The 27,214-nt window shown below is 37.5% G+C and overlaps 1 long non-coding RNA gene across 16 annotated transcripts in view; it reads left to right on the forward strand.

Annotated features, from left to right (window-relative positions):
• Positions 1 to 25,413, forward strand: part of LOC141515237 (uncharacterized) — a 130,021-nt gene extending 104,608 nt beyond the window's left edge. For 6 of the 16 annotated variants that reach the window (XR_012476276.1, XR_012476269.1, XR_012476282.1 and 3 more), the window contains 4 exons: positions 4,334 to 4,561; positions 5,384 to 12,497; positions 12,875 to 16,714; positions 16,821 to 25,412. This is a non-coding gene — a long non-coding RNA (uncharacterized LOC141515237). Of the gene's footprint in view, positions 1 to 4,333; positions 4,562 to 5,383; positions 12,498 to 12,874; positions 16,715 to 16,820 lie in introns of all 16 variants that reach the window. The other 10 variants (XR_012476281.1, XR_012476283.1, XR_012476271.1 and 7 more) reach the window with 10 other exon arrangements.
• The last annotated feature ends 1,801 nt before the right edge of the window (positions 25,414 to 27,214 follow it).

Here is a 27,214-nt window from a genome sequence, read left to right on the forward strand (position 1 = left end):
ATAACTGACCTCTCATTGGTCATCCTTTCCCCCCTTATACTTGATTATGCTGATTGATGAATTGGTGCCAGTCATGTGAATTTTTATTTGCCAAATGTTTTATATTCCAAATATTTCATAGTTTTCTTCAACCTTATCCATTCTGATTATTGAGAACAATGTATAGAAAGTATCCTTTATATGTGATGTGTAATTACTTCCTTTTGTATTTATCTTTTTCGCATTTGTCCTGCTGCAATTCTCTCCAAACTAGAGATCATGTTGTGGGGAAGCTAAACCACTCAACTTTGGAGCTCCCAGTCTCGGGATCATTGTCCTGGTTGGTGAGAGTTCAGCATATTTAACTTGACATCCACTTAATACACTCCTACCCTTTTCCATATCTTGAACTGAGGATGATCATTGTTGAATCAATAGTCTAATTATGAAAGAACTTTATTCTTTCCAAGACCCAAACTTTCTTCCTGACCAATTACTTCCCATATGTACTGGTTAACCCTGGTGGAAACTGTAACCCTTTAGGATACTTTTATTGCTCTTTCTTCTTTATATTAGTGTCCCTGAGGCTTAGTATGCCTGACATGAACCACTGAATAATTGCTTTTTTTAAAATTCATTCACTATCAAGCTTATATCTCAACCAATGTGTGTGTGTGTATACTAGCTTCTTTTGTTCTTTAAAATATTTTTTTCAATGAACAGGTATACATTTTCTTTCTGAACTTCTACTTTCAAATTAGGAAAGAAAGAAAAATAAAATCCTTATAACAAATACACCCAAACAAAATAAAATCCATATTGGCCATGTCTAAAACTTTATCCTTTATTCTCAATCTTGAGTCCATGCCCTCTTCATTCCCCCACCCCGCCCCAGATCAGAAGGATAGGGTAGGATTCAGGTTTCATCTTCTGTGGCCTTTACTGATCATTATAATAAGTATAGTGCATATGGCTTTCTTTGTAAAGTTATTGTATAAATTGTTCTCTTTGTTTTGTTCATTTTACTCTCCATCAGTTCATAAAAATGTTCCTAGTGTTTTAAAAAAATCACTTTGCTATCTCTTATAAGACCCTGGTATTCCATCCCATTCGTGTACCATAATTCACTCAGTCATTCCTTTCTTTTCCTCTTGATTCTATTTCTATTTTTGAAGAAATTGGTGGGATGGGGAAGAGGGGGAATTTTTCTTTTTGATCCAGGAGTCAGTTCCTTTTAATTTACCAACAAATCAGTCACCAAGAATTTTTTTTTAATTTTTTTCAATTTATTTAAGGGGCAATGGGGTTAAGGGACTTGCCCAAGGTCACTCAGCTAGGCAGTTATTAAGTTTCCGAGGTAAGATTTGAACTCGGGTCCTCCTGACTCCAGGATTGGTGCGCTTTTCACTGTGCCACCTAGGCACCCCTCACCAAGAATTTTGAAGTTATGTACCAGGTAGTGTTGGAGATACAAAACAAGGAAATAGTACCCGCCCTCAAGGAGATTACATTCTGTTGGAGGAAATGATGTGTGCATATATAAAGAATGATCATAAGATAAATTTTAAAAAAGCTTTCAGAGAAAGGCATTAGCAGCTTAGGGGTAGGGAAAGAGAAGGGAAGGCCTCTGTCAGGAGGTAGGACTTTAACTGTTCTCTGTTGAAGGAAAAACATTTTTCTTTGCAGAGTACTTTTTGAGACACCGGCAGTTCTCCTGGTGCTTAGAAAGAGCAAAAAATGAAGCAACTTTTTAAAACCCTAAAACACTGAAGTTGACTAAATCTACCAAGCTAATAATAAATCCCTGAGGTGGAAATTTAAAGGTTCCCTGGTCCCCACCAGCAGGCACTTTGTCAATACAGTGAGGATTAGTCTCTAAGGTCTGAAAGTCAGGGAAGAGAAGGAGAAATATTTAATGGGAAAAAGGAGATTGTATTTCTGATTGCTTGTAACTCAAGTTATTTGCAGTAAGGTGCATCCACCCATTCCCTGATATCCACTTAGACTGGAATATAAACACCAGACACTGATGCAGAGAATACCAGTCTGGGCATCATTAGCATAAAAATGATACTCTTTAAGAAGCACCGCATCCTGAAAGAAACAAATTGGTACATCCTTAAATCCGTTTTGGATTTCAGAAGAGAACAAGTCTTACCTTGCCGTATGACCAACAGAGCGTTGAGAATACCTCCAGCATAAATATGTATTTATTTGATTTGTGAAGGGGGAGGGGGACCTTCACGCCCCTGCCCAGGGAGACATCCTCTCAAGGTGGGCAGGCAGCTAGAAGAATTTTAAATCCTGAAGTCACAGAAGCCCCAATTTGACATTTACTCAGTGGCCTATGTCAACCGAGATTCTCTACTCCCTCAGCCCTCACTCCCTTGCCAATTAGACCTTTGGCAGGTGATAAATGGGGCTTCTGTTAGGCCAGAGTGAGTCAAGATTCTGAACATTTAGAGCTGGGTAGTTAAAATAGCCTGGATAATTTTATCTATCAGAAGTCACCTATCTTTAGAGTACATAAGGGAATGAGAGGAGTCTCAAAATGGTGAAAAGAAAACCTCCCTGAGTTATATCCACTCAGATCTCCAGCTCATCATCACCAAGGAAATTTCTAACTGGTTCAAAAGTAACTGGCATTTTTTCCTGGAGAATGCAACACAAAATATATTGCAGACAAAGAAAAATCATTTGAGGTAGGTCGAGAGGGGAAAGCTCAGGGAGAAGTCTCAGACCAAGGGGGTAAGGCTGAGTGATGGGAGAAACTTGGCCTTGCCATTTGATGGGCTAACAGAGATGATAGTATTCACCAACAGGAAGGCCATCCTATGAGGAGAAGACAGGACCAGACTGGACCTTTGCCCTTTAGCAGCTATCTGAGGCATCTCAAGGAAGGCCTAATTATTCTTGCTAATAATTAGGTGAGAAAGTTCAATTATTCTGTCAGTTTAAGGAAAATGGGATTCTGGTACAAAGCCACTGTCATTCCACCCTCATTGCAACTCTTCAGAACTGGTCGACCCTCAAAGGCAGGCATATAGGAAAGGTGCTGTTTTGCCCTATTCGCTTCATTCATATTTTAACCTATTTAGAATCCACCAGATTTGCTAGCTTAGTCATGGAGTAAAGTTTTACCAAAGTTAAAAAAAAACCCAGATATTCAGAGAGAAGTCTAAGTAATAGTTGATATATACATTTTTTCCTTAAATGAAACAACATTGGTTTGACCTATTAGTTTAAAACATTTTTAAAGAATTTCTGCTACCAAAGACTTGAACAATTAAAGGTGAGGGCTAAACTGAATCTGTTGGTAATTAGGATTTCAAAAAAATAGTCCCCTTCTCAATTTTACAGTTAGAGAAACCAGAACACAAAGGGGTTTGGGAAGTAATCAGAGTCAGTCACAAAGTCTCACTTATGAGAGGTTTCAAGGAAAACAGTTGTTTCAAAGTAAAAAAGAAATACACTCATAAAATCCTCATAAAAAGACCTTCCAAGGAATATAATAGAATAGTAAGCCTCTTGAATGCAACCGAGGAATGAAGAAACAGTTATTCAGCATTCATGATGTAGCAAGATCGACCTTAGTGTCCAAGATTTAATTACAAAATGAAACGCATTTGCCCTTGAATAGCTTTCAGTCCATGGAGGGAGATGGCAGCTGTAGTTAATTCATTGTAATTTGGGGAAGGGCAATGGAAAGTGTAGAATATAATACTTGGAAAGACTCTCCATTCTAGAATCAGACTTTCTTACGATATTTAGAACTTTGGGGAAGTGATTTGACACTTTTCCCCTCATGCCTTAGTTTCCTCATCTGTGAAATGAAGAGATTGTTCTAGAACATTTTTAAGGCACTCCTTAGCTCTATGATTAAATTTAATTAAGGCAACAGGACAGAGCCTGGAGTAAAGCAATTGGAGTCACGAAGATGCCTCAGATATTTGTTCTTTGTTTTCAAAGACATCTCAGAATGATATCTTGACTTGCTTGTTGAATGACTGTGGAGAAGTCACTTACCCTTTATATGCCATAATCTCATTTATAAAAAGGGAAGGAGAAGCTGGGTGGCACAGTAACTAGAGCCCTGAAGTAAGGAGCACCTAAATTGAAATGTGGCCTCAGATACTAACTGTGTGATCCTGGGCAAGTCTCTTCACCCAGATTTCCTCCAAAAAAAAATTGGGGGATAATAACGGCCTTGACCTCCCAAGACTGTTGTGAAGATAAAACGATATATTTTTGAATCTCTTTGAGAGCTTGAAAGAGCTATATAACTGCTGTTGTTGTCCTCTATTATTCTAGGCCAATACGTTCTAGGCTTATTACATTCATCTTTTCTACTTAGGTTGAAATCCGCTTCACCCATTGGGAAAGATCATTTCTGCTAGAAATTTAAAAATGTGATTAGGAAAATCATTTGGAAAGCATAAACCATGCTGCCTCTCAAACAGGAAAGAAAATACCCGTGAAACTCCCTCAACAGAAGAAATCTTGATTGGAATGACATTTGTGTGGTTGCTTTATGGAGCCCAGGGACATCTGAATTTCATGGAGTCCGTGGATGACAATCAAGGTATAGGAAGCATTTTGAAATGCTGGAAGTTTGGGGTTTTTTTTTTCTTTTATCCCTCCTATGTCTTAGAATATAATTTTTAGAGATTTTTAAATGTCTAGCCATGGCAACCAGAAAGGTCAAGAAAAGAGTCCGCAGTTTCTAGTCTCCAAAGGGTCTAGTGTATTATCAACGTCTTCAGCAACAAATATGATATTCTAATTGCTTCTCATTTTGCTCTAATATAATTTGTAGAAAGTTAATTCTAATAGCTTCAGTGGAAGACACTGCAGAGATCAGGTATGAGGAAATTTTCATACATAATAAGCTCAGCTGCATTTACTGAATTTTTAAAAAATGACAAAGGCCACAGGGAGGCTTGGTTGATTTCCCAAACACCTTGTAATGTCCAATATAAAAATGAACATGGAACTTGGTTAACTTTTTGGAGTGCTAGATTGGGAGTCAGGAAGACCTGTCTACCTTCTGTTATTCTAGGCATGTCACTTAAAGATTGCCAGCCTCAATAATTTTATCTGTAAAATGGGATCAAAATAGAATGATTGTAAAACTTTTTGCAAAGCACAAAGCATTATATATGTGAACTATGAATGGATTGACATAGAAATCAGTGCCATTTTAAGTTGTTAAAGCTATCTTAATTTTACATTACTTAAAAAAATAATAGAGCTAAAATACCTTTAGTAGCTTAATATTATACCAAGATATTTGGGACAACATGGAGCAAGCAAAAATGTTCTCAGTTCAAAAGACCAGAATTCATATCTTACCTCTGACAATGCATATGCTATTTAATCTTTTGGGGCCTTCATTTCTTTATAGGTAAAATGAAGGAATTGTACTAGATGGCTCAAATGGAAAGCTTAAGCATAGGAGTTCATTAGATCATTGATTGATCCCAAGATGTTTTAAATCTTTCACAAAAGACATTGAAGATGCTACTCCTTGGATGACCTAGAGTAAGTTTGAGCTTCCTGGGCTTTGATTGTTTACACTTATAGCCAGGGATTAGGCTAAAGTTTCTGAGGTCCCATTTAGATGAAAATCTACAAACCTAAGCTAACTCCATGGTTATCCAAGGCTGCCATCTTATTATCCCCTCTTCCATTTTCTTCTTTTTCATTCTCTGAGCAGAAAAATAGACAGTCTGAGACCAAACAAGACATCTGCCCCCTTTCCTCCTATTGTGTCTCCATGTCTGCACTGCCCTGTACCCGTATCTTCTTTCTACCTCTCAGAGGCCGAGCCTAATTTCACTGCTATTGTTAAAAGCAGATTTCACCTCCAGACCTCTGGCAGCAGCTGCTTTCTGGAAGCAGAGCAGGCCAGCTGTTGCTTTGTCTCCTCTTGGCCCATTTTTAATACCTCCCGAGCATTGGGACATCTCTTCCCCAACCAGTGCTACTTTTTCCTGTCTACTAAAAAGGTTTTGTTCTGAAAGGAGACCAAACAAGTCAACTGGGCTCTCTCACTGACAGAATGAGACTACAAGTGACAGCTCAAGGTACCAAGTTCCCTAGCACCCTGGAACAGTCCTCCACAAAGGGTTAAGACCTCATAAAGAATTTCAACACTTAAGCCCATTATACCTTTGAAACTGGTGGTAAGTGCAGGGAAAAGGTAGAAATATCTTGGATTCCAGTGAGAGATATGTTTTTTGGTAAGTTAACCTCATTGCTAAGAGGTAAGAAAATGATATAATTATGTTATCAAAGATTAACATGACATAGATTAGGGAGTGACTTCCAGTCTCAGGAAGATAGTGGTAGGATGGAGTCAGAGGATCTGGGCTTAGTTCCCACCATTGATGCTTGCTGTCTCTGTAACCTTGGGTAGGTCCTTTCCTTTCTATTGGCTCTTCAGCTGAAAAATGAAAGGGTTGCTCCTGACAGATGGTCAATCCAGGATTAAGAATGAGATATATATTTCAGGACATGACCACTGTGGGAATTTGTTTTGCTTAATTTATATTTTTTATAATTTTTTTTCATTGTGGGGGTATATGGGAGAGAGAAGAGAAATGTTGGTTAATTGAAAAATTAGAAGGTATGAGTCTAAACCCATAATTTTACCGATATGGAAACAGAAACCCAGAGAAAAAGATATGATCACTTAGGTAGTGAGCATTCAAGGTGGAATTTGAATCCATGTTCTCAGAAAGTCCAGAGCCTAGACTCCTTGGAACTAGGTACTTAAATCTGTCAAAGTCCCAAGCAACTTTCTTAGACCACACTGGGTAGAGTTGGTGCATATCTGCATTGGTGAACAGCATTTCCTTAATAGAAATTCCCTAAAGGTAGGTTATTGGTTATAATTACATTGTTGGTTTGGTGAGTTTTCCCCCACACATACATATACCGATAATAAATATGAAATGTAAGTTTATTTCTGCAGATATCTATAGAGCTATAGATATGCACACATAAACATATATAGTTCATGTTTTATATTTATCATATATGCTTGTGTTTGAAATCAAATAAAGTTAGCACTTTAGCTTATAAATCATGACCTGGAAAAACAAAAGAACCAACCTACTGAATGCGTACAATATTTTTGTAATGTTTCATTCTATTTCTAATCTCCTGATTGCCCTGTGAAAATACCCAATTAACTGCACATTTCCCACTCCAAAGATGGAGAACTATGATCAGAGTCCCACATTGGTCCTGGTTCTCAGACTAGGAAAGAAACTTAATTTCTCTTCCAGTGCTTCTCTAGATATAATATTTTTTAAAGATAATTCAAAATGCTTTTCTGTTTGTGTTCAATGAAGCTGCTTAAATGTATTAGGTTGAGGTGAGAAACTCATAGCAGCCAGCCCTCCATAGATAGCCCCAGAAGACCTTGGAAGACTGAGACAATCTCCAATAACACCTGTATAAACTGAAGAACATACAAAAGGAGCCCATGACCATTTAGTCAGGACAGGTGGCTGAGCCTCAATGGATGTCAACATTGGTCAGCATAATAATAATTTAAATAACCCTTAGATATGCCTAGCTCTTTTATGCATTTCATGATTACAAAAATCCTATGGAGTAGTGTGGGGAATTGGATAGAAAGGCTATCTCTCTGAGTTGAGAAGACCTAGGTTCAAGACCGTTATGTTACACTGATAAAAGTACTCTTTTCAACTCCAGATGGGAACTCTCTAAGACTAGACCCTGTAGAAGAGAGGAATTTCCCTCACAAAAAGTTCCCTTCACCAATAAAATAAGAAACTTGTCCCTGATAAAGAAATAAAACCAAATAGCATTCTTAGGTAGAATTAGCCAGCATTTTTAAGGTGCCGAGATTACAAAGAAAACGTGAATCTGACCCCAGTCTCCAGAAGTCACAAAGAATAGTTTTTCATAAACTCTCCACTGTACATTGGTGAAACCACAGGTCTAGTCCAAAAGAAAATAAAAAGTTCTAGGTATAAAAATATTTTCCAAAACACCCAGCTCTTCCCCCACCCCAATTAACATTCTACTCAAGACTTTTAAGACTGTCATATGCAGGTTGTAAGCCACCTTGCTGGAAAACGTTCCCCTGCCTACTAAAGGTCTCAGATTGATTATTACTGTTAAAAGATAAAATTCTCTGTCCAATCTTAAGATAAAGATGGAGATTAAACTGAACTTTTAAACAATTAATAAAGATGGACACATTATCAGCTTCAGTTGGAGAACAAACCATTTCACTCAAGTTAAAAGTCATTTAATTGTCTCTTGGCAAACATGTCCAGAGTTCCCCAAACCATGGATGGAGTCAAGGTTAGGGCTTTTATTAACTAAGTTGGTCTTTTTCCCAAAGACCTCACTTCCTGACTTTTCCATTATTAATAAGGGGGAGTTAAGGGACCACAGTTGTCTCAGGCTTCAATGCTTCTAACCAATGACTCTAATCAGTCATCTTTTATTTCTCCCTCTTATTCATTCATCAATGCCCATCAATCACTAAGTCCTTTCAATGCAGCTCTGAAACACCACAGGGTCATAGTGACCAGTATTATAAGTCAGGACAAACTGAGTGAACAGAGCCCTGGGCCTGGAGTCACCAAAGCTTATCTTCATGAGTTCAAATCTGGCATCAACAATTTGCTAGTTATATATGACCCTGAGCAAGTCACTTAACCCTTTGGGCCTCAGTTTCCTCATCTGTAAAATGAGCTGAAGAAGGAACTGGCAAACCACTCCAATCCCAAATGGAGACACAATCAGACACAACTGAACAACAACCACTCCCTATCATTTAGTTCAATATGTCCTCATTTTGTTTTTCAGATTAGTTTTCAACTTATCATTTGACCTGTCACCAGCCTAACTGAAGCTTTCTCGGAGGTCTCTCTTCTCTTTGCCTCAAACCAACCCAACCCAACCCAAACACTGAACAAAAGAGTAATATTAATAGGAACACAGACCTGAAAGGCACCTCAGAAGCCATTTAGTCTAACCTAGCTGCCAAATTCATATTCTTCATACACACACACACACAGAAGTTTACTGACGTTTATACTCAGAATCCTTCACTGTCATCCTATTGCATGGTTCAGAGCAAAGAGAGCTGAATTTGAAGCCAGAAACCTAGTTTCTAATTCAGGCTTTACCCACCCACCGGCTTCATGTCTGCGGGCAAATCCCTTCATGTGTTAAAGGATCATAATCTTTAGAAATCTAAAACTGGATCTGGAAGGGGGCACGATTCCTAGCTAATCCAAGCCCCTTATTTTACAGAAGAGAAAACTGAGGTCCAGAGAGGTGAAATGACTTTCTATATGCCACAGAAATAGTAAGCATCAGAGGCAAGACTTTCTTCCAGGGTCTTTTAGCCTAGAAGTGCCTCTTCTCATGGGGGAAAATCCCATGTGTGGGTTTCTCAATACATAATATGCTCCTTTATGCCACTTATTACCCTAACGGCCTTGCTCCAGGTTGCACAGTCAGTGTATATCAGAGGCAGATCTTGTACTCAGATCTTTCTGCCTACAAGGCCAGGGCTCACTCCACTATATGGCAAAACCTTACAGTGATATGATAAATATTTAGATGAATTCTTTCAGGTCACTGAGGCATCAGTGAATAAATTATTCCAGTTTATATGGTATTCCAGTAGACTGAAAAAAATTAAAAGGTATTACCTAGATAGAGCAATTCATTTTTCCTATTCCTCAATAAAATGTTTCCCAATATTATCCTTTAAAAGAAAATTTTGGACCCTGAACCACAAGCCCAATGCCAAATATCTGGCTGAGACCTGAAAAATCAGCCAGTCTACCAACATTTATTAAGTGTCTAACATGTTGAGGCTATGAAGGCTACAGAGACAAAGAATGAAATGATCTCAACTCCCATTGGAAAATTTACAAAGCATTGAATAACAGAGCAAGGAACATCTGAGTTCCATTCCTGGTGACCCTGGGCAAGTCCCTTAACCTCAGTCAGCTTTAGTATCCTCATTTGCAAAATGGAGATAATAACAATACCTACCTCTGAGGATTGTCATGAAGACCAGATGAGCTAAAGGTCTTTGCAAAGTATCTTAAAAACTCTTGCTCTATTTCTGCCTTTCCCTCTGAAAAGAAAAAAAACTCTAATCATTCTAATGCCAAAGATTTGGGGACACACCCAGATGAAGAAATGTCTTTTCTACTAATCTTCTCTGTATTAGGCTTCATGAAAACTTTTGGATAACTTAGTGATTGTGTTTCTATTGGCATTGTAGTTGTTAAATACACAATAGGGAGGTCATTTGGTTTTCTTTGTCCTTCAAGGGACAAGGTTCTTAGGAGATTTGGAATTCCTGCCATCCAGGAAAGGCGAGAATTGTTAAGTCTTTTCTGGTAGAAACACCTAGTTTATCTGAAAAGGTCTTAGGGCAAGTTCCATAACAAGCTTATGCTGCATATCTATTAAAAGAAAAAAAAAATTTCAGTAACGTGAGTGAAAGAGAGAGAGAGAGAGAGAGAGAGAGAGTGTGTGTGTGTGTGTGTGTGTGTGTGTGTGTGTGTGTGTGTGTGTGTAGCAAAAGAAGAGTAAATAGGCTTGTGTTGGGCTCACAAACAAATGACTCTTTAGTGAAAGGAAAGTCAAATGTTAATTAAACCCGTGCAGTGTTTTGGATGGATAACATCACTCTGTATTGTTAAATCAGCTTTGATTTTAATTGCATGACAAAAAAAATAACTGTAAATGTATTGTGGACAAAGGTTTTTCTTGAAATCAAATCCCATTTAAACACAAAAGCAATCCTTTTCATTATATTTTGAGTGATCCCTCAGATACTAAAACTTGACAACCAAGTCACTGATCAAACTTATTACAGTGAGGGCCCTTGTCCCTGCCACTCCCCTACCCCCACCAGTCTAATTCTCTTATTCAAAAATGGCATCTACTCCAAGTGAACTTTAAATGTTGCCAACTTTAAACGTAAGCCATTCCATTTGTTGTGTTTGATTTGAACCTTTCCATTTATCCCCCAAAGAGGTATAGTCTTTCCATGACTCGTAGCCCATAGTGTTGGTCAAGAAATAGCAATAAAGACAACTCCCCTTCATATCTAGATTTTTTTTTTCCCAGTGACTTACTCTCCTTTTTTGATTCTGTAAATCATTTGCACATTCAGTAGATTTTCTCCTAGGGCCCAAGCACAGAGGTAAAAGCATCCCAGTGTGCAAGTTGGAAAACGCTCAAAGAGGTTTCTGAATTAGGACCCAAGATGGTTTATCTCCCTCACACGCTTCTGATTGTCTGTCTGTCTCTATATTGCAAAGTCAATAAAAATGATTAGGGCTGGCATCCCACAAATGTATACCCTTAAACCATGAAGCAGGAATGCTATGCAGGAAATATTTTTCTGACCTTTTCAAATTACATCCAACTGTCTAGGGGATTTCTCAGTGACTAGAGGTAATAAGGTTCAATCCGTTTTACTGGTTGGCTTCAAATTTAGTTCCTCGGAAGCCTGGACTTATCTATTCTTTTTATCTTGGCCCTGGCATCTATTCAGTACTGTAATCCATGCATCTAATCTCCACCCCTACCCCCAATCAGGGTTTGCTAAAGGATCACATTGTGAAAGGCACAACCATGAAAGACTCTCCATTTATTGCACCCTCCAAAAGCGAAATATTAGCATGGGAGGCGAAGCCGGTATGTCGCCTTTTGAGAGGCTCTTGTTGAATTTAATTAGCTTTTAGATTTCATCTCCATCCTACATCTCAGTTTTCACTGCCCTATGTGATTTATGCTTCAGTGATTTTCATTTATATAAAACTTTTCAAACTTAACTATGCTACCAATGCGTTCTAGACTATTAGGATTAAAAATGTGTAAAGTTCTATGTGTTAAATTGATTTTAGTGTCTTATTTCCTTTCTCTTTTTCCTTTCTTTATTCCTTCCTTTCTTTTTTCCTTTCTTCCTTTCTTTTTTTTTTGATTATGTGAGTTCAAATGCAGTAGACATACTCACCCTGTTAAGTAAGTGAATCACCCATGTGAGACGTACCACACACACACACACAAAAGACAGCTGCACTGCCCCATTCTTTACTGTGCCCCATGAAGTAGAACAGAAAACACAAGTTAAAGACACATTTCTTAACCTTGCAAACATGGGGGAAGGGGTACATCAAGAAGATTGAACTCCAAGGGACAGCTCATTTTATTATTTTTTTTTATATATACCCATGGTTTTAGGTGTGAGAGAGAAAGAAAGAGAATGAAAATCAGTCTAAGATCTCTGTTTTAACTTCTCCAGCAACAAATGAAACTCCATCCCTTATTGTGTGGCTGTGCTACTAATACCTTCATAGGGGCTCCAAGAAGAGAATTTCAAGTCTGAATTGCCATTCTCCAAAGGCCTGGTTGTCATTATAGCTGGACTTGCTTTGGAGGATTATGCACCCAAAGGCCAGGAGGAGAGAAATTTGGAGAATTGACCACTAAGAACAGTAAGTATTATATAGTGTATTGTTTACTAACATTCTTGCTTTTTATAATATTGGAATCTGCTGAAGATTATTCTGAACCACATAAATTACATTGAAAATGACTACCTTGGATGTTAAAAATGTCATCCCAGTTGGCTTAGTTTTAATTTGCCATAGGTTTTTTTTATTGAAAGTATGAAAATAATCAAATTATATAATATTTTCATCAAGTTGGGACTTTTTATTCTATAACTATTTTCTTTTATAGAAAAATCACCTTTTTCCCTCTCCAGATTTTACTACATGGGAAGGGATCATCAGAAGATGTTCATCTGGAGAAATTTACTGTGACTGTTCCATTTTTTCCAATCAATGTTTTGTTGTGTTTTTTATCACAGCTCCATTTTGGTTTAAGTGATTCATGACTAATTTTTAAAGGGAAAATGCACATTCCAGCATCTACAAAGAAAAAGAAGAGACCACTGCTGTGAAAGAGGGTGTGATGTGATGGTCACAACCTAAACATCGACAGCTTTAGTTTTTGGAAAGGATGAACAAGGAGAGCAGGTACTCTGATGAAGGAACTTAAACTATTTCTGTATAATGCAACGTGAGATATTCCCATCATTCTGTAGGGCAATTTGGCTGTTTACATGCCTTTGGGGACAGTTTGGAGATTTCAAGGACCACAATTTAATAGATTCTTTCATTAACTCAATGAATAATATATATGTATCTGATATATGCTTTGATGTCAAACATGCAGCTTGACATGGGGAGACAAGATTGCTAACTGGGAATGGATATTGAGATTCCCCTCCCCCCAATCTCTATGGGGATGTCGTTCTCTTCTTGATAGTAAATTGGAAACTTAGATGGACAAGTTAACTCTGTTTAATCACTAAAAAGCATCGTTAGTGTTGGCTTTTCCATACTGTGAAGCCTTTGGCTCACCCGTAAAATTAGTATGGTCACATAGCTAATTAATTCCACCCAATTTTGTGGGACATCTGAGCAACTTTTGGTAGTAGCACTTTGAGGAAGCTTTCACTGCTATAAATTATAGATTTTCTATGCACAGGGTAGGAAAGAAAGGAAATCATCTTTCTCTCACTAGATGAAACTAAGGTAGAGACTTGAGAAATGCTAAGTATGTACCTAAGTATGCACCTCTCTAACCCCATTCTTTTCCAAGATTGTTTTTTTTTTCTTTTTAGTGTGTGATTAAGGAGTTCAAGTGAGGCAGTGAAAGGGATGGTTCCATCTAAAATCAAACACCTTGAGGGCAGGAGAACATCTGTTATTTGTCCTTAAATATTCAAGTGCCTAAAACCATACCTTGCACCAAGCTGGTGCTTCAAGAATGCATGATCAAATGAATGAATGATGAATTAGTTCAATAGAATGGATGAATAAATAATTATGCAACATTTTGGAATCTTAATAGGGGTAGATATGTATGATTCCTGTCTTGTGTCATAGTTTTTTCAAAGTCAATATACAAAAACAAAAACAGTGAATGGTGATAATTTATGCAGATTTTAAAATATGGGAATCAGGAAAGTTGATAGATGACAGAACAATAAATCTGTGAAGACCTCTACTACAAAGAGAATTTACAGAGTGCTATTTTTACTTTTAAAAAATGATAGAAAAGAAGCTGAATAGATATTGTACATATAGTCAAAATGTAGGGTTGTCTTCAGCATTCAAATTATATTCAAAATCACAGAATTTCAAAAATCGAGGAGATTCTTAATTTAACTTTCTCATTTTATGTATGAGGAAACTGAAATCTTGAGATGTGTAATGGCTCATCCAAGGCTTAGGTGACAAAAACAGGGCTTGCCTCTGATTACCCTCTCAGTCAAAATATATTTCTCCTTCCTGCTACCTCTACCACATTTGCCTGTGGGAAACAGTCTGGTATATTCAAAGGAATGCTAGCTTTGACTTCAGGATTCATATCCCATCTTCTGCATTTATTATCTGTATGGCCTTGGCTAAGGAACCTTAACCTCTCAGCCTCAGTTTCCTCTTCAGTCAAATAGAGATAATTCCTATAAGCAACTGCCTCCTCTCTGGGTTATTGTTAGGATCAAAAGAAATTAAATGTTTAAATGTTTAAATTTCAAGCTCATAAACTCTTTAAAATGTTGGCACAATGGTTGAAGTGGGGTTTTACCTATTTCTTTTTCTTCCACAAGTTCATCCGAGGGATTGATTTTTTTCTTTTTCCAAGCTCCCTGTGAACCATACACTTAAAAACTAAAACCAAGTCTCTATAGCAGTTTCCTAATGGAGTTCTCCTTCCAGCAGTCTTAAATAGTTCTCAGTGAAGGAACTTTGGTGTTGATTCCAGGTAAGTTAACCTTCTTATATTCTGAAATGGGACCAGCAACCTAAGGGACACTCCTTGTTGGGCAGAGGAGAAGACAGAGACTGATTCTGAAACCAGTGTAGGAACCTAGAACAATGCCTTCACCCCTGTTCATTACATTCATAGGTTAACTCTTATTGGAAGTTCAGCAAAGTGGTGGTAGCATCTCTTTAATAAATAGATCATTGGCTTATATGGCAGGGGTTGAGTGAAAATAGGATTTTCAATCCAATGTGACAAGATCAGTGTTCTCCAACTCTCTCTGCCCCTTATCCCTTTCTCCCTCTGCTGCTCCCCTTTACTCTTCCTGTCATTACCTCTCTCCTTTCTTTCTCTGAATCCAGTTGTAGCCCTGATCCACCCTCCTGAAAACTTTGTAGGACTTTCTATGCTTTCTATGGCATCCACAATCACTGCCCTTGAAAAGAAATTCTATATAATGCAATAAGGAATGAATTCTCCTAATGAATGCACCTACTCAGAAGTTGTCCACTCCACAGGAAAAACCAAGAGAGAGCATCCTCTAAATCTTAAAATTTACTCAGGGTAAACCTCCCAACACCTCTGTGATATCCTGATAATCTTGGTTTGCCATCAGGACTGAAGCCATATTTATTTTCTTCTGATTGGAACCCTACCAACGTTGTGTAGAGTTTTGTCCCCCCATTAACAACAGAATCACCATATGCTTTCACAGACCTGGAGCAAAGTCACTGAAGACTATAGAAACATAAAAATAATTCCTTATCAAAAATTAAATTAGAACCTACACAAGAAGAATTTCCAGACTTCAATTTATCTTTGATATTCTCTGAAACTCAATCTTTTCTTCAGTTTCTGTTGAGGAAGAAAAAAATGTTCCATATGCTATAGCCTCATACGAATAATAGGTACCAGAATGCTTCTTCTCTTATCCCATTCCCAGTGTAATTGTTGATAAAGTGATGGTGGCACAGGTGAAGCTAGGCAACACCGGACAGAATAAATTTGGAAATTTTCAGGTTACATTTATCTTTTAACAATTCCCTGGCCAAATAGACATCATAAAATCAACTCATTATGAGAATACATAAAATCAATTACATTTTGACTAAAAATTAAAACCCATTTTTCTTATTTTTTTGGATATCAAAAAACTCCTTTCCCCATAAATTAGAGGGCCTCTTCATTTATCTTATTTATTGTCATAGAATTTCTCTTGTGCTATTTCTGGATTTGTCATTAGAATCCATGAAGTCTTAATCATTAGCCCTCTAATTTCCTAAGGAGATGTGTGTGAGGGGGGAATATATTGATTTATTGAACTGACTGCAGTAATAAAAAAAAAAAGCAAAAAACCCAGAAGTTTTAACCTGAAATTGCAGGTTAATAGTAGGAAACAAAGAGTGGTCATAATTAAACGAGAAAAGGACTTTAGTTGTTCATTCCAGTTTATAATAAAAAGCCCCCTCACCAAAGTGTCTTAGAAAATAATGCATTCAGACTGAGTAGAATTACCGCCTAGCAGATTCTATTTATCTGTAGCTTAAAAAGCAGCTGCGTTTTTGTAAAAAGCAATGAATGTGACATTCCTACTTAAAGGTGGAAGAAAAAAAACACCTCTTGTTTTGTAATAAGGGGATTTTCAATTTAAAAGAGAGAACAGGCCTGTTGTGTGAAGTATGGTTATTACATTCACTGTATTCTATCTCACCCACCAGGAGGCTAATAATGAGGAGTGAGGGAAGGGGGCCAGGGCCATGAGGGTTATCTCACAGTCCCAGATGCTGGATAAGTTGGAAGAGGCAGAATCACTTTTGGATGACATTCAGAAAGGCCTGAATGCTTATTGGGAGGAGAAAAGACTATTCTTTCCAAGGTAAACAGTTCATTTCATCCACCAGCTGTACAGATCAGTATAAAATATGTTTATATGAAGATATCCACAAAGTTCATTTTTTTCCCCTTTTATGAAATCATTTTAGGTGTGGGCATCTCTTCGTTTGCCGGTCCGGTGATGATCACAGACAGTCTGCCAGCGTCTCCTGAGACAAAGGATTCGCTCCTGAGCCCCGCCACACCTAAAAAAAAATGCTTTGAAGGGCTTGCCAAGCTCACTTTTAATCATGGGAAAGAAATTACCCACATGGAGTCAGCAGAAAATGAAAAAGTGGGCCTCGTGCTGAGATAATTCCACCAAGTGCCAAGGGGCTAGTTGAGATATGGCTTCATGAGGTGAATATCTTTAGCTCTTACTTAGGGTTTAGTTACTGTATAATCATTCTCTCTTTTAGGAGCAATGAATATCCCAAGTGTGTTTCCTAACCAAGGCTCTGTCTCTCTCCAAGCATTGGTCGGGATATTGGCGGATTCCATGGGAAATAGGGTCTCTGGGTCCTTGCCGTAATTTCCTTCTACTCAGGACAAGTTTGCCAATATGCAGAATCTCATGCAACAACCCCAAGCCCGAGATGGCCACTAACTGTGTGTATTTGTGTATCTCTGTTTGAGTATCTGTCTAGTACATGATGTCTCTGTGTATATATGTATCTTTGTTCTTGTCCTCACCCCCTCCTTAGGAGAATATCTTGGGAGGATGGGATAGCAGGTGGGTTTTCAAGTTGTGACTTGGGATGGAGAAATGGTTGGGAAAGGGCCAAAGATGTGATCTTTTTTTTGTTGTTGTTGGGATGGGGGGAGGATGTTGGAGAAAAGGTGTATGCCACCTTGATAATTGATAGTCAATCTCAATTTCCAATCCATATTAAAGGAGAGAGGGAGGACATCCCTTGAGGACACTAACCTACCCCACCTTCCCTTTGGTGGGGGGGGGGACCACAATTCCAATTAAACATCAGTTTCAGTGTGAAATTGGTTTGACTGCCTGTCTTTTGTTTGCCTGCTTTAACCCCTTTGTGCCTGTGCTCATTTAGAAGGCTCCCTTGAACTCCGTTCCAGTCCGAGGCCCAAGTTCATCCCTGGCGGCCTGCAGTCCGTCTTCCGTTTCTTTTTCTTATTCTAATGATCAGGTCTGGGATCAGAGTTTTTCTTTCCCTTTCTATTATTAAACACTCTTCCCAGGCCCTTGATTCTGTGTCTCCTTTTCTCAAAAGAAGGCTTCTTAACTTGCCATCTGCTTGTTTCTCAAAGAATTGCCCCTGGTTTAAAATATATGCAGTCATAGAAAAAATGCATATTTTCTATAACTAGAGTAAGTTATATTTCAGATAAAATACATTTATATGCAAAATAAATTATATACCAAGATGGTATCTATAGAAAACATGATATTTGAGGGAGCTATGGCAAATATTTGGCCACTTTGGAATGCTAGTGCAACTTTTTACAATTAATCTCAGCCTTATCGATGTATATAAAATGTGTTTTATGGATAACATAATACAAAGTATATAGCTTTTTAATGGAAACTTTTGAAGACCTCCGTCTTGTAAGTGTATTTTTTGGGGACAGGAAGAAAGAAAGCAAGGGGATACTTTGAAAAGCTATTTTGATTGCACTTTGGCTCAGGATCCACTCTGCTCTTTGCCAGTTTCTCCTGGCTGAGTGAGCCCAAAGAGCCAAATCAAGAGCAACAACAACCAAAACCTCCCTTCCAAAAAAATAAAAAAAAAATCCAAAGTCTCCCCCCTTGCCTCCAGTTTCCCACATAACTGAACCATGGGATCACCATGCCAACCTAGGACAAAGTTGGCTCAAGGCAATAATGTCCCCAGACACTTTGAAACCTATTCATCAGAGTGGGTGGGGAACAGCCCAGGCCTCAACCTAGGGAAAGCCCAGCTCTTCCCCCTACCTGCTGGCCCAGGAAGATATCTTCCTTTTTTTTCCCTTTATCCTTCCATGCTGCTGCATCTGGGCATCCTAAAACATAGTGGGAGCAGTTAAGCATGGTTCCTTTGATAGAGATTGATGGGGGAGGGAGGTAGAAGGGAAGAAAAGAAAGATGGAAAAGCAGAAGGTGGGGTGGGATCCTGCCAGGGGAAAATGTGGGTTCTCTTTGAACTCTCTTCAACAAAGAAGGAGTGAAGTATGGTTGGGTGGGTGGAAGTTTGGGGGAAAGCCTATAAAAGTTGCAAGATGATGAGCAGCTGTGTTTATTTTAATACATATCATTTAACCCTCACCTAAAAACAAATCGAAAGGTTTGGGAGTGCATTAATCTGGACCCAATTAGCATTTCTTTTTCCCTCAAAAGTGCAACCTGAGATTAATGAATATAAACTAAGAGTTTCAGATGCAGTCCTTAAATCATTTGCATGTTTCATGCATGATAATTGAATTTCTTTATGCACTTCCTCTCATTTAATTATTTCCTGCTCTTTCCTCTGTTCTTCACCTAAGCAAAGTCAAGGTAATAATAATGATAATAACAATAATAATAACAATAATGATAATAGAGATATTTGACAGGTCAGGAAAGGTAGTAGCAAGGAGATGCAAATGACTTGGTTTGGTTTGAAGAATTGGGCTCCTTTTTCATCTTACTGGAATTGGAGCAATTGGAAATTTTTTTCTTTTAAAACATTTTTTTCAATGTGGAATGCTACTTTAATGTGTTGGTAAATATGCAAACCATGTTATTTTCTAAAGGGCAGAGAAGGCATTTTAAATGATAGCATTGAGTCTTGAGTGACCCTAGAGACTTGTATTTCAGCATGGCCAATTACAAGAGTAGCAATGATAGCCGCAGCAGAAGAACATTAATAAAGAATAAAGAACTATCTTGGGCTTGGGACCTGGAGAATCATAGATGACTGGAGGATTCAAACATACATTTCTTTAGCCGACCTATTTAGAAGATTTGCTCTAGGAGATACAAAAGCAATAAAAAATCATGACAGTCGTTCCTAGGGTAGAGATACAGAATAGTTGGCCAATCTGGTCTGCTGGTTGAGTTCTATCTTGGTATCTTTTTTCCCCAATTATGTAAAGATGGCTTCATACTTCCTTGGAATAGATCCATAGGGATGCTCTTTCCCCTCCCCTCAGTGGCAAGTCTCTAAGGTGGCAGTGGGCATGTTAGGAAGGATGGGAAAGATGTTAAGCAATATAAAAAAGACTGGAAAACAATTCTCCCAGTATTAATCTGTACCAGTGACTTGTCTGTCTCTTGTCTTTCCTTGTGTGTTCTGAGATAAATGTTGGAGTGAACCTCTCTTTCTTGTGACATTCACCTTTGATGTCCCTTGTTTTCAGTGAATCAAATGATTATGTGTTTCTGAGTGTCCCCTAGTCCTCGTTTCCCTGGTCTCTGTAGCTAGGGATGTCTCTGAGGGACCAAGTCCCACTAATTTGTGATGTCACAATTTAAGTGTACTCCCTGTCTCTTCAATGTAGTTTGAAATGTTAAGTAATGTAGCATGAAATTATTGGTTAGTTTTGAAATGGTTGTGAAATCATGTGAAGAAAATAATTATTGCATCCGGTCAAGATAAATTCACTCTAGTGTCTTATGGCTTTTTATTCCTATGTGATAGTAATAAAGTCTCATGTAGGGATGGAAGCCATGAAATACATTGTGAAATGTCATCAACTAAGATGGGGCCATCAGTATAGAAAACACCCTAGTTGTGGAGTTATTCACATGACTGGCAAATGATGTAGTATGGAGCTTCTCTAACTTCCATGCTTGGTTCCTTTTTATTCTTTTGTTCCTTGGTTTAGTTTCTTCATCCTCACTCTTAGAGTCTGACGATTATGGACACTAGATTATGGAAGGTGATTCATCGTCTCAATCACTAATTGACATTTGCGTTCAAGGCTCGAATTTTTCAGTTGGTTCTAAGTTGTCTCTTCCTCATTGTTTGTTAACCAGTACTTTGTTCTACCTATATCTAACCTAAAATCCTCTCCTGACTTCTTTCTCAATTTGCATGATCTTTCTCCTGAAATTAATACCGAATGAAGCAAAGTTGCCCCCTTTTGGGCGCGTGGTCCAGATTGTTCTACTTCCAAGCTCAAAGAATAATAGGTCATGGGGAGATTAACAAGTCATAGGTTCAGTTGAAATTGTTTTCCTTCCATGATTCTAGTCTAAAAAACAAGGGGACAGAAGTTGCACCTTTGAGAGAGAAAAGACGTCCACAAAAACAACTTCGAATGAAATCATCACCCAAAAGGTTTCATTACAGTATATACCTGGAGGATATTTTCTCTTTTTATCATACTTACTTTTTAAAAAAATAATGGAATCATTCTGAGACTCTTTTTCTGTAGTTTTCTCATTCTTATTCCTTCTATAATCTTTCTGTATTTATTTTTCTCCCTATGAACATGAGAATAAAAACTTTTACAGATATTTTTGCTTCTTTGTTTCTTTCCAAAATAAAGAATGAGATCTAAGCCCTGAAGGTGAAGGAGTTGCTAAAAGTGTAAAAAAAAAAAGATCCATCTATTATAGAAAATGAGGACCAAGGATGAATAGTAAAAATACATTTTCCTACATCTACGGCAGGTCATTGTGATCTGAGAGTTTTCAATAACAAGAATCAAAGATAATTATTGATGATTTATTTAAATAAGATGGATAGTCTAAACTCTTAAGACTTGAACTTTCAAAGCTGTAAGCTAATTGCGTAAAAAAGACACAACACATAAATTGGTTGAACTCCAAAGTAAGAGGAAGTGAAACTAGGTTGAATCTTTTTATCTCAATAATAGTTTTTCCAAATACACATAAAAGATAGTTTTCAACATTCATTTTTGTAAAATGTTGAGTTCCAAATTTTTCTCCCTTCTTATTTCTTCTCAAAGACAACATGCACAGGCATGTTAAACATATTTCCAAATTATGAAAAAAGAATCAGAGCAAAAGGAAAAAAAAATCAGAGGAAAGAACAAAAAAATGAAAATAGTATGATCTGATCTGCATTTACACCTCATAGTTCTTTGTTTCTGGATGTGGATGGCATTTTCTATCACAAGGTTTTGAGACTTCAGACATTCTTTAAAGATAGAATACTGATTATTGCACAAAATCCATCAATAAACCAATCATCAAACATTTATTTAGTACCAGTTATGGGTCTGGCAATGCTAGACACTTGGAATATGAAGATGAAAATGAACTAGCTTCTGCTCTCAAGGTATCTACATTTTCCTGGAGGGGAAGAGAGGAGGAGGAGAGACACAATGATTCCAAGATAGCCAAGCAAAGGTTATTATACAAAGTAAATAGTGGAAATGGGGTGAAAGGAAACAATAGGTAAATTTGGTGGGGAAAGGGGGTGTCATTTAGGGTGAATCTTTAAAGGACCAATCCATAAAGGATGAGAAAAGAGTGTTCTAGGCAGGATAAAATAATATAATATTTTACATGAGGAACAGCAAGTAGACCAAGGAGGCTCATCATTGACACTCAATATCAGTATTGGAAGGGATCTCATAATCGCTAGTCCAACTGAGATCAAAATAAAGATTCCCACTACAACATTCTCAACAAATCATCATCTAGATTTTTTTAAAGACCTTCATTTGGGTGCAGGCAATCTTAACTTGAAGGTCTATGATTTTTTTCTTTAATTTAGTGACTTGTTCCTTTTTATCAATTGTGCCTGGCTCTTAGTGACACCATTTGGGGTTTTCTTGACTGGAGTGCTTTTCCAGCTCATTTTTACAGATGTAGGAACTGAGGTAAATGAGGTGAAGGGACTTACCCAGGGAGGGTTACATAGCTTATTAGTGTCTGAAACCAGATTTGAATTCCGGAATATCAGTCTCCCTGATTCTGTTCCTGATACTCTATTCACTGTGCAACCTAATGGCCTTATTATAATTTTAAAAATAACTTTAATAGAATTGACTTCCTTTGAGAAGGACAAAAAGTCAGAAAAGAAATTTTAAAAAAACTTAAGAGTAACATATATTCTTTCAAGATCCTGAATGAGACTTAACATTTTTAGACATGATGATTCCATATCATATAACTTGCTTTACTTTTAAGTACAAAATGATTCAGCTTATAAAACTGTCCTGGGGATTCAAAGACAATTCCTTCCACAAGGTACACTCACATCCTATGATTAACACATTCTAATCACATTCAGATCAACCATCAACGTACCTACCGTATGCCAGGCCCCAATGGAGAAATAAAGACATAAAATGACCACAAGCATCGAGGAGCTTACCTCCCTGTATCTCACTTGTTTCAATTATTCTACATCTCTAAACCTATGCACCTTTCTCAAGGATGTTCTAATTATGAACATAATAATAAAAACTTTTATCATATTTTATCCAATTATCGTGGTCTAATAAGCTGGATCCTTCATATGTGGGTGTTTGTATGGAATTACCTTACTGATCTCAGTAGCTTTAAAGACCATTGGGTAAGACTCAAGTCCAACATCTCCAAGCAGCCTAGGGGACTTAAGCTTCCACTAGACTGTTTTCAGAGCGGACTAGTAATACATGTCCCAGTTCATTCCTATTTCAAATGGATATAAATTTCTGGGCAATGGAACAGAATAATGAACCAAAACAAGTAAATTCTCTCAGTAAGTAGAATTTGAAGCCTTTTCTGATACCCTGGAGGGCATGGCAGAAGGATGCAAGGGTGAATGAGTAGGTAAGGCAGGAAGAAGCAGCTTAAGCCATCCAATTTAACTTCTCTCCCAAGTCCTGTTAGAGCCTCAATCATTAACAGGATTTAATGAAGCAATGGGAGATAGAGTCCATGGAAATTTGAATTTTTGAGATTTAGAAAAAAGGGGGACAGGTATATTTGAGTCAGTTCAACAAAGAGGTGCTAGATAAAGCCCATAACTTTAGTCATCCACAGTGCTGGTATTGAAAGTGAAACAGCTTTAAATATGTTACCTGCATTTAAGGAGTTCCCAAGGGAAGTCTTATATGAACAACACACCTCATAGACAATAGATTTAGAAATGGTAAAGGAATTTAGAAACAAAGCTCAACTCCCTTATTTTATAAATGAGCAAAATGAGATTCAGAGACTTTTGATATCTCAGAATAAATCTACCTAACTAATTTGAGCTGGTCTATCCATTATCTCAAGCTGTCAACAATATACATCAAAGGAAAAATTTATATTTTCCTCAAAACCATATTTGGGTTCATATTTGCTTATTGAGGATCACCCTACCACCCTACCAGTCCTTTTAGTCACCTGCCTTCTTAACTTTGGATTCTCGTTTTGTCCATCTTTCACCTCTATCAACTACATCCCCTTCTGTCGATTCACACTTCAGGCCTTTGATACATCAAGTCTTACTTATTTTAACAGACTTCTAAGCGGTCATGTAACAAATTTATCATTCTATGCAAAGACTCAAAGGGATTGGAAGAGAAAAAACTCAGACACAGACATAGACACACTCACTAATTCAGTAGATAACTAGTTGACAATCAAAAAAAATCAATTGATGGTTGTGCTTCATTCTCAGAGAGGACCATGACATTGGCGAGGTGATTTCATAACAAGCAAGTGAATTGGGTTTGAGAAAGGGGGCACAGTGCTAAATCACCAGACTCACTTTCTTCTCCAGAATCATCTGAGTCCAGTGGCCCCATAGATAGTAGATAGAAAGTACCTTCTAGAGTCAAGAGGTCTGAATTCAAATCTGATCTCAAACACTTGCTAATTGTGTGACCGTGGGCAAAGCATTTAACCTTGTTTGCCTCAGTTTCCTCATTTGCTAAATGAATTGGAGGAAGCAAATGACAAGCTACTCCAATGAATCATAGAGCTAGATGCTTTCACAGAGATCAAAGTCCAATCTTTCCATTTCCCAGTAGAAACAGTTTAAAGACTTGTTTGGGCCCTTCATTTTTATTGGCAAATTTATTTCTGACAAAATTAGTCTAAGGATTGTTTCCCAGTAAGCAGAGGAATGTTTTTCTTCAAGAAAGACTCAGTTCTCCATCAGACCAGTCAAGAGTATCTAAATTCATTCCTCCTAATGACTTCTCACAAAACACAGTCCTGAATTGAGATCTAAACCAACTCATTATAATATGCATCCATTATGTCATACTGTGTCAAAAGAAAATAATTTAATGGTGAAAGAATATAAACAGGAAATAAGAAACAGGAAGAAGTCAAATTGATGGTCTGAGCAGAGCTTAGAGATGCCTGGAAAATGCTTAGAATGGTTCAATCCGATAAGATAAGGAAAAAAATTAGTTTATGAGAACCCATGATATTTCCAGATGTGGAATCCACTTTTCAGATAGAGAAGATAATAAATAGCCCGAGTGGAGACAAGTAAAGAAGAGCCTGTTAGTGGATATGGAAGAGATATTTATTCCAGATTTGTGATTTCATCCATGTGGAGGGCTCCCAGTATGTAAATTTCCTCTCCCTATTTAAATCAGCATCTATGCTGTAATTTATATTCTTGCAAGAATTGTCTGAGCAATTAAGGCATTATTCATGGTCCCATAGTGAGTTGGTGTCAGCAGGAAGTTCCAGGGCTCTCTGATACAAGCCTAAGTGGCTCTCCACTATGTCATGCTGCCTCAAATAATATTACACATAATATTAATATGAATATAATGATATCATTATAATCATATATTATAAAATGTATAGATACAAATAGATCCAATTCATATCCATATTTATATATGCAAAAATATGCATCTGAATATGAATGCATATAAACATGGATGTCTGTGTGAAATGGATTATAAAACATAAATTTAGAGCAAGACTTGGATCCAGGTCTCTGACACCAAGTCTGACTATTTCTGACATGCTGCCTCAAATAAATAAAGGAATTCATGAATGAATAAATGAATGAATGGATGAATAAAATAATGATTAATAAAATGAATGAATAATAAATTGATAAATAAGATACTTGGAAATTACCTTAGAGAGTCATTTATTCTCCTATACTTTACGGATTAGGAAACTAAAGATCAGTCTGTGGATTAACAAATTATTTATTAGATGTTTAGTAGAATATAAACATAAGGGACTGTACTAGATGCTAAAGAACAAATGAAAATTGTCCCTGCCCTCAAGGGGCCTAGCCTGAGGAGACCATATGTACCAATAAGGGCATCAGACAATTTTGAGAGAAAGATACTTGTAGCTAGGGGGATCTGGAAAGGCTTCACTTAGTAAATAGCAATTAAGTGAACTTTATAGGAAACTCAGTATTCTCAGAGGAAGAGAAGAGGGAGAGTATCCCTCCAGGCATGCAAGACAGATAATACCAATGAGGTGTGTCCCTTATGAGAAATAGCAAGGACTATTTGTCTGAACCATAGGCAGCATTCCAGGCCAGAAAACTAGGCTGGGGCCAGATTGTGATGAGTTTCAAGCAGATCAAACAACAGATCAATCAAAAACTGCTTATTATAGGACACTATCTATGATCAGACATTGTCCCAAGTGTGGAAAATGCAAATGCAAAAAAAATGAAAGAATTCTTACGTGCAATAAGTTTTTATTTGAATAGAATACACAAAGATTTAATATGGTTTTAGAAGCCTCACGAGTTTAACTCCACTAAGACTTTTCCAGCACCCTATATATAAATCTATATGGTATAGATACAAAATACGAATAGATACAAAGTAGTTTAATTCAAGGTAGTTTGGAAGAAAGGGGCAAAACAGAGGATTCAAGAAGGTGCTGGAACTATCACAGAAAGAATGGGATTCTGCTGGTGAGGCCTGGAAGAAGTATATTCTATACATGGGAGATGGTCAATGCAAAGACATGAAAATAGAAACATGAGTGTTGTGAAAGATCCAGTTTGGTTGAATCACAGAGTACAGGAGAGAGAATATTATCTTATGATTCTGGAAACAAGAGGTTGGGATGACCAGGTTGTGAAGAATTTTAAAAAGAGGAACTAGGTTGAGATTGTAGAAGAAAAGGGAAGGTACTGAAATGAACTGAGTAGATGTGGAGGGGGAGTGACATGGTTAGAAATGTATATAGGAAAATCACTTTGGTGGGTATGTGAAGTAGGGAGAAGAAAAGGTCAATGCAAAAAAAAAAAAAAAAACCACTAATAGGGAGACTATTGCAAAAGGCCAGGTGAGAGGATGTGGTATGAACCAGAATGATCATCCATGTCAGTGGAAAGAAGAGGACAGAATAAAGAGATATTTTAAAGGGGGAAATGATTGTACAATTGATTAAGTGTGTTATAGGCCACTGATCATGAAAATGAGGTTGCAAACTCATGTGAAGGGAAAGTAGTGCCTAGGCTGGGGTGAGGAGAGGATATGATGAACCTTGTTTTGCACCTGTTGATCTTGAGATGCTTAAAGTTTGAAATTTCTAATCCATGGACAGTTGATGAGAAACTGGATTTTAGGAGAGAGGCTAGGGCTGGATAAATAGTTAAGGGGTCATCAACACAGAGATTCTACA

Source organism: Macrotis lagotis, chromosome 2 (genome assembly GCF_037893015.1).
Source record: "Macrotis lagotis isolate mMagLag1 chromosome 2, bilby.v1.9.chrom.fasta, whole genome shotgun sequence".
Lineage (NCBI taxonomy): Eukaryota > Metazoa > Chordata > Mammalia > Peramelemorphia > Peramelidae > Macrotis > Macrotis lagotis.